Here is an 8,875-nt window from a genome sequence, read left to right on the forward strand (position 1 = left end):
CACTGCCAATATAAATTCTACATTATGTTATCTCAGGTAAGCAGAGAATTTGTATCTCAGACAGAAAATGGGAGATGACTAATGCTGTTTATATGAGATGAGGGCTGAAAGAATTCCTTGCAGTTACATCTTTCTCCCCCCTGCTCAGTTCAAAATAAGGCCTATGCTCAAACAAAGCTGCTAGCAAGAACTCCATTCAGTCCTTTAAGGTGTCATGAGATTCTTTCATGTATACTTTGAATAGCTCTTTGTAGAAGGTTTGTCTAAAGATGTTCCCTAGCATTTAACAAATCATGCAGACATTACTATCTCATCTATAATGGTGGCAGTCAAATGTGTAGAAGAGATATCACCTCTGAAAATATACTTTTATATCCTTAGAGCTCTTGTGTGGCTCACAGACATTATGCCAAGTTTAAAGCTGAATTCCCCAATTGATCCCAAGTCACAGCTCTGTTCACAAGAAACTGGACATTGTGATGTTAGAAGAAGTGAGAGCATTCCTCTGCATGTCTTTGAAGGAATTTTCTAAAGCTACTGCATGTTTGATGAAATTGCCTTTCAACCATCCAGTACCTTAAGAAGCGGTTATAACCCACTTGTTACTAGTAATCTTTAAAATTTCCGTAGATTTCCCAACTCTCTATAGAAAAAGAAACAAAGCAGTTCTTCATTCAATGTGTTACCCGACCTTTGTGAATTCTCAGCAGTTTATTTCACAGATATCTCAGATATTTAGGGCTGCACTGCATCATCTTAACTTCTTTGGAGGCCTCAGAATTGAGGAAAGGACTACCACCCTTTTCCTCTTCCTCTTTTTCTTCCTTCTCCCTCATGTAGTCTAGCACAGAGGTCCCCAACCTTTTGGGCACCAGAGACCAGTTCCTTGGAGAGAGGTTTTTTCGCGGATCAGAGGGGGTGTAGTTTTGTGTGCTGCCTGCATCCTGCAGATGGGGCTTTGCTTGTTTGCACAGATTGGTTTCTGGCATGCCACAGCCCAGTGCCAGTCCACAGACTGGGGGATGGGGACCCCTGCTCTAGCAGCAACCAAGGTGACACCAAAGTGCATTGCCATTTTTCAAGCAGACACTGTAGGCATGGATCTTCCAGACTCACAAATGAGAAGTGAATCCTCAAGGGGAAAATAACTTAAAAAGCTTGGGAAATTTTGAAAAGTGAGATAATAAAAGCCCAGTCTAGCACAATACCAACAAAGAAGAAAAATAACAGCTCTCAAAAGAAACCAGCATGGGACTTCCAGTGGCGACGCGACGCTGAAGACAGCCATCTCCGGGCTGTCCGCTCCGCGGCTTTGTTGAATTGCTGAAAACAGCGCCGATCAGCTGTTTTTGGTGATTCGGAAGCCCCCTCCCCGTGAGAAGAGGAGGGGGTGAGGCCCCAGGTAGGGGTTGAGCTCTCCGGGGCCGCCTGAGCTTTAAGTTTGGGCGGCTGAAGGATCGAGCCCCCCCGAAGCCTGGGTTTGCTCCGTGCTGCGCAGCGCCTCTGCTCCGTGTTTTTTGGAGCAGAGCCAAGCGTTAGCAACCACCCCTGACAGAAGGAAAGACTCTCGAGTGTGAAGACGCAGGCAGAGCGGTACAGGAGGTCAAGGTGAAGTGGACTTTTACTCTCTAGTTCAATGGACTTTATGGCTTTTAAAAGTGAAAGTGCGTAAGTGAAAGTGGGGGAAGATGGCGACTAAAACTTCCAAAGTTCTCCGGAGTGCGGGGGCTTCCCCGGTGCAACAGACCTCGTTGCAAGCTTTGCTTCCTCCTGCACCTGCTCCGGCATTGACGCTTAAGGATTTACAGGATGCCTTCGAAAAGCATTCACAATTAATGTCAGATATGATGGATGAAAAGATGGAAAATCTGGAGGAGAAACTGGAGGAGAAGATAGAAGAGAAGTTTAGAGCAATGAGGGCAGACATCTTGCCTGCAATTGAAGGTGTGGCCGTATGTGTTCAATGTTTGGATGAAAAAATGGAGGATCTTAGTCAAAAGAATTCCATATTAGAAGCAAAAGTATTAGAGAATGAAAATACAATGGATAAAATGGATGGAGACTTGACCCTCATCCAGTACCATCAGATGGAGTTTGCTATCAGAATCAGAGGCTTAAAAGAGAATCCTAAAGAAGATTTAAAGCAGTTGGTCTCTGAGGCTTTGGAAGCAGTACTGGGTCAGTCAGCAGCTGAAATTGAGGGAAGTATAGACAAAATCTTTCGTGTGAACTCATGGATTGCAAGGCAGAGGAAGTTACCTAGAGATGTGGTGGTTTACTTTACAAAGAGAGCAATTAGAGATGAAGTTATCCAAGTTGCTTATGATACTAAGCTTGTGGTTGCTGAGCAAGAAGTTTTGGTTTTAAAAGAGATTCCTCCAAAAAATTTAAGGAGAAGGAAAGATTTTGCCTTTTTGGCACAGGAACTTAAGAAATGTGACATCTAGTTTAGATGGGAGATTCCAGTGGGCATGGTGGTGATGCATGAAGGCAAGGGACACTGTTTGGTCACAGTGATGCAGGCACGTGATTTTTACAGTAAAGTTTTAAAAGCAACCCCCCTACCACTTTTGGAATCTGTAAAGGGAAATGGTGAGGGAAAGCCTCAAGATGCTGAAGGAATACAGACAGAGGAGAATGGTACTGGAGGGGATCAAATTACAGTTTCATCGGCAGCTGCTAGAGAGCAGAGGATGACACGTGCCGCTTTAAGACGAGTGAGACAAGAGCAAGAGCAAGATCAGCAGAAAGTTATGGAACCTCCAAAGCGTACTTATAGCGAAGCTGTGGGAGGGGCGTGGCCTAAGGAAGTTAAAGGGGTCCTGGCAGACGTGCTCCAGAAGCTTCGGGATGCCAAGAATGGCGACTAAGTTCCTAACCTGGAATGTTAATGGATTAAACTCACCACAGAAGAGAAAGAAAGTTTTTCAATATTTAAAACAATTTAAGACTGATGTTATCTGCTTGCAAGAAACGCATATTAGGGTTATGGACCAAAAGTACTTGTTGAATTCAAGGTTGGGTACGCAATTTATTGCCTCTGCAATGAATAAGAAAAATGGAGTGGTTATTTATGTTAAGAATACTCTGACAGCGGAACTAATTGAAGTAGATAAACAAGGAAGATATGTTATGATAGATTTGCTGTTAGAAGGCAAAAAAATGCTTTTAGTTGGACTGTATGCTCCTAATCAACAACAAGCTGACTTTTATAGTTCACTACATATAAAGATTACCCAGTTGGATTATAAATCTTTTATTTTTATGGGAGATTGGAATGGTGTCTTGGATGTACAGCTGGACAAATCTGGTTTTTTTAAACATGCCCCGAGTCATGCTAGATTGCCTAAATCTTTTTTTGAAATGAAGGATGATCTGGAATTGCGAGACATTTGGCGAGAAACACATTTACATGAAAAGGATTATACTTTTTTCTCTGATAGACACCAATCTTTCTCTAGGATTGATTTTATATTATTGACTAATGATTTTTTTCTAGGATTAAGAAGATAAAGATTTGCGCAAGAACTATATCTGACCATAGTCCAGTCTGGTTAGAGATCAACAAGGATAATAGAGATAGGCGCTCCTGGCGCGTAAATGAGAATTTGTTTAGAAATCAGAGAAATGTGGAAGAATGCAAAAAGCAGATGAAGGACTTTTTTGAAATTAATATGAATAAGGATACTTCCATGGACATGGTTTGGGATGCTAGCAAAGCCTATATGAGAGGGGTGTTAATATATATGAATAATAAATACAGACGTAATTTGGAAGTTAGGAGGAAAGAACTGGAGAATGAAATTAGGGAAAAAGAAAAGGCCCTAATTTTGAACCCATCGGATGTGAAGATTAAAGAGGTTATTAATTTGCTAAGAGGACAATTTGATAAGTTGATGGCTGATCAGGTGGCAACTAACTTATGGTTTGCTAGGCATAATACTTTTTGCAATGCCAATAAACCAGGTAGGTGGTTAGCTTACAGGTTAAGGAAAAAACAAAGGGCTTCTAACATAGATAAAATTGAACATAAAGGCAAGGTTGTGTTTCAACAGGATCTTATTAAGGAAGCCTTTGTGGACTTTTATTCCAAATTATATGTTAAGGATAAGATTAATGAAACAGATATTGATGTATATTTGAAGAATCCCGGCTCTTACACAAGAACAAAAGGAAGAGATTAATCAATTGATAACAGATGAAGAAATTCTTTTAGCAATTAAGCAATTGAAGGTGGACAAAGCGCCAGGCACGGATGGACTGACTGCAGTCTATTACAAAAATCTACAATTGGAGTTGATAAAGCCATTAAGGGAATTGTTTCAGACAATTCAGAGGGGAGGAAGGGTGCCTCCGTCTTGGAGAACTGCTTTTATTTCCTTGATTCCGAAGGAAGATCAGGATGTTTCCCAAGTAAGAAACTACAGACCAATATCACTTTTAAATACAGACTACAAGATATTTGCTAAGGTTTTAGCTAATAGATTGATGAGGGTTATGCAACAGATGATTCATGGGGATCAAACTGGGTTTATCAGTGGTAGACAAATGAAAAACAATGTGAGGCATATAGTTGATGTGGTGGAGTTTTTGGAAAGGAACAACCAGATACCTGCGGCGTTAATCTTTCTAGATGCTGAAAAAGCTTTTGATCAACTGGATTGGCAATTTCTGATGAAAGTTCTAGATAAAATGAATTTTGGGGATAAATTTTTACAACCAATTAGGGCATTATATCAAAAGCAAACTGCCCGAATAATAGTAAATAATAGTCTGACTGAAGTATGCAATATTGAGAAGGGCACAAGACAAGGGTGTCCGTTATCACCTCTATTATTTGTTTTAACATTGGAGATATTATTGATAAAAATACGGAATTCGGAAAAAATTAAGGGTATTCAAATTAGAGATCAGGATTATAGACTGAGGGCGTTTGCAGACGATCTGGTTGTTACGGTGACCCAGCCAGAAAACTCTGTTGTGGACCTGATGGAGATAATAATGCAATATGGGAAGGTTTCTGGATTTAAGGTTAATGTACAAAAAACAAAAATTTTAGCCAAAAACATGACAGTATCGCAAAAGGCCCTTTTGGAAGGATTAACTGGATTTGAGATTGTTAAAAGGGTTAAATATTTGGGGGTGTATTTGTCACCCTCAAATGCAAAGTTATATAAAAATAATTATGAAAAGTTATGGGGAAAAATTCAAAAAGAATTGGAGAGCTGGGAAAAATTGCAATTGTCTTTACTGGGAAGAATTGCAGCAGTGAAAATGAATGTCCTGCCTAAATTTTTATTTTTATTCCAAATGATACCGATTCTTAAAAAAGACTCTAATCTGGAAGAATGGCAATGGGGTATCAATAAATTTGTATGGGCAGGGAAAAGGCCACGAGTTAAACTTAAGATTATGCAGGATATGCGTGAAAGAGGTGGTCTTAAAATGCCCAATCTTAAATTATATTATGAAGCTGCTGCGTTGTCAGGAATAAGTGATTGGATTAATTTGACACAAGGGAGATTATTAAATCTTGAGGGCCACGACTTGTTATTTGGCTGGCATGCATATTTGTTGTATGATAAGAAGGTAGATAATGTGTTTAAAGTGCATATTTTAAGACAGGCATTGTTGAGAGTTTGGAAGAAGTATAGACATAAGTTAGACTACAAGATGCCGTTGTGGGCAATCCCGAAACATGCAATAGAAAACATAAATGTTGGCTTCAAACATGATGTAACTACGTACAAGGAGATCTTAAGTTTGGAGAGGAACGTCTGGTGTTTGAAGCCGTACAATCTTTTGCGAGATGAGAAGATCGTTCAAACTTGGTTTCAATATGGTCAACTACGTGCCAGGTGGAAAGAAGACCAGAAAATTGGTTTCTCAATGACTGATGAAAATCTGGTAAAGCAAATTAGAAATCAGGGTCCAGCACATATCAAACGGATTTATCTTGCATTGATAGATATTGACTCAGAAACAGAACTTGTTAAAGACTGTATGATAAAATGGGCTCAGAATATTCAAGAAGTTATTACAATGGACACGTGGGAAAAGATTTGGGTGAGGAACGTAAAATTTACGCAAGCCCAAAACCTAAGAGAGAACTTTTATAAAATGTTTTATAGATGGCATTTAGATCCTAAAAAGCTTGCAAGTATGCATCCGAACTATCAACCTAAATGTTGGAGATGTGGTGGCGAAGATGCAACGTATTTTCATATATGGTGGACCTGCAAAAAGGTTAAGGCTTTCTGGATAAAAATTTGGTGGAATATGCAGAAGATCTTCAAGCAAAGGATAAAGTTTTGTCCGCAATTGTTTTTATTGGGCATAATTACAGATGCTACTGTTGTGGACATTAAGTTGATGTTGAATTTAATCACAGCAGCAAGACTCTTAATAGGTCAATATTGGAAAAAGGAGGAACTGCCGACTATAGAAGAATGGACTCTAAAAGTTTCTGACCTGGCGGAAATGGCAAAGATTTCGGCTTATTTGAAAGATCATTCGCAAGAACGTTATATTATGGAGTGGAAAAAGTGGATTGATTATATCCAGAACAAATATGGGACTAAAAAGTTTCACCTAGCATTTGAATAAGTTTTCTTTTCTTTTTTTTCTTTCCTTTTTTTATGTAATATTAGTATTGCTTGTAGTTATTTTATATGAGCTAGAGTGCGATAGACTTAATAGTTTATTGTTGTTAGCATATGGATGCTTATGATTGTTCTTTGTTTTTATACCCTGTACTTAGCTCTGGGAAGTCGGGGGGGGGGAGGGGAGAATGGGGGGGGGAGGGATAGGGAGGGTTAGGTAGGGGTGGGTGGAGGGAGGGGGGGATTGTTAAAGATAAAATGTATTGTAAAACTTTTCAATAAAAAAGAAACCAGCATGGCTGCATAAAGAACTCTCTGATAAATTGAAAGATAAAAAGGACAAGTATAAGAATTGGAAAAAGGGGCACATAACTAAGTCAGAATATCAGCAAATAGCCCGTGCCTGCAAAGATGAAGTGAGGAAAGCTAAGGCTCAAAATGAACTAAGGCTTGTGACCAAAGTCCAAAATAACAAAAAAAGCTTCTTTCAACATGTAAAAAACAAGAAAAAAGTTAAGGAAATGATTGGTCCATTAGTGGGGGAAAGTGGCAAGAAGGTGACAAGCAACAGGGAGAAAGCAGAGCTATTTAACTCATTTTTTGCATCTCCCTTTACACAAAGTGAAAAAACAGCCCAACCTATCAAAAACAGTACCATAAAAAACAGAATAGAAACGCAAGTTAAGATAGGCAAGAAACTGGTAAGTGAGCATCTGTCCAGCCTAGATGAGTTCAAATCACCATGACCAGACGGATTACACTCCAAGGTTCTCAAAGAACGAGCAGATGTGATCTCAGAACCACTGAACTATATTTTTCAAAGATCTTGGAGCACTGGGGAACTACCAGAGGACTGGAAAAGAGCTGACGTAGTTCCCATCTTCAAAAAAGGGAAAAAAATAGATCCAGGAAACCACAGACCTATGAGCCTGATCTCAATACCTGGGAAGATTCTGGAAAAGATAATCAAACAATGAATCAGCAAACACCTAGAGGCAAAAAAAGTCATTACTAAAAGCCAACATTGGTTTGTCAAAAACAGATCATGCCAGACAAATCTTATCGCATTCTTTGACCAAGTGACAAAATTAGCGAACCAGATGAATGCTCTGGATATAATTTATTTGGACTTCAGTAAGGCATTTGATAAAGTAGATCACAATCTACTACTTGATAAGATAGAAAAATGTGGGTTAGACAGCATCGCCACCAGATGGATTCCTAGCTGGCTGACCAGCTGTACTCAGCATGTGGTTCTCAATGGAACCGCATCTACATGGTTGGAAGTGTGTAGTGGGGTGCCCCAGGGCTCTGTTCTAGGCCCAGTGCTCTTCAACATCTTCATCAATGATTTGGACGAGGGGATAGATGGGGAACTCATCAAATTTGCAGATGACACCAAGCTGGCAGGAATAGTCAACACTCCAGAAGATAGGCTTAAGATACAGGAGGATCTGGGCAGAATTGAACATTGGGCGCTATCTAACAAAATGAAATTCAGTGATGAAAAAAGTACGGTTCTACATTTAGGCAAAAAAACCAAATGTACAGGTACAGTATAGGCCAGGGTAGGCAACCTTGGCTCTTTTATGACTCGTGGACTTTAACTCCCAGAATTCCTGAGCCAGTCATGCTGTCTCAAGAATTCTGGGAGTTGAAGTCCATAAGTCATAAAAGAGCTGAGGTTGCTACCCCTGGTATAGGTGGTTCCTTGCTCAATAGTAGTAACTGTGTGAGGGATCTTGGAGTCCTAGTGGACAATCTATGAGCCAGCAGTATGCTGCAGCTGCCAAAAAAGCCAACACAGTGCTAGGCTGCATTAACAGAGGGATAGAATAAAGATCACATGAAGTATTAATACCACTTTACAATGCCTTGGTAAGGCCACACTTGGAATACTGCATCCAGTTTTGGTCACCACGATGTAAAAAAAGATGTTGAGACTCTAGAAAGAGTACAAAGAAGAGCAACAAAAATGATTGGGGGATTGGAGGCTAAAACATATAAGGAATGGTTGCTGGAATTGGGTATGTCTAGTTTAATAAAAAGAAGGACTAGAGGTGACATGATATCAGTATTCTAATATCTCAGGGGCTGCCACAAAGAAGAGGGAGTCAAGCTATTCTCCAAAGCACCTGAAGGCCGGACGAGAAGCAACAGATGGAAACTAACCAAGGAGAGAAGCAACCTAGAACTAAAGAGAAACTTCCTGACAGTTAGAACAATTAACCAGTGGAACAATCTGCCTCTAGAAGCAGTGAATGTTCCAACAT

This window comes from Vipera berus (genome assembly GCF_964194415.1).
Source record: "Vipera berus genome assembly, chromosome: 2".
NCBI lineage: Eukaryota > Metazoa > Chordata > Lepidosauria > Squamata > Viperidae > Vipera > Vipera berus.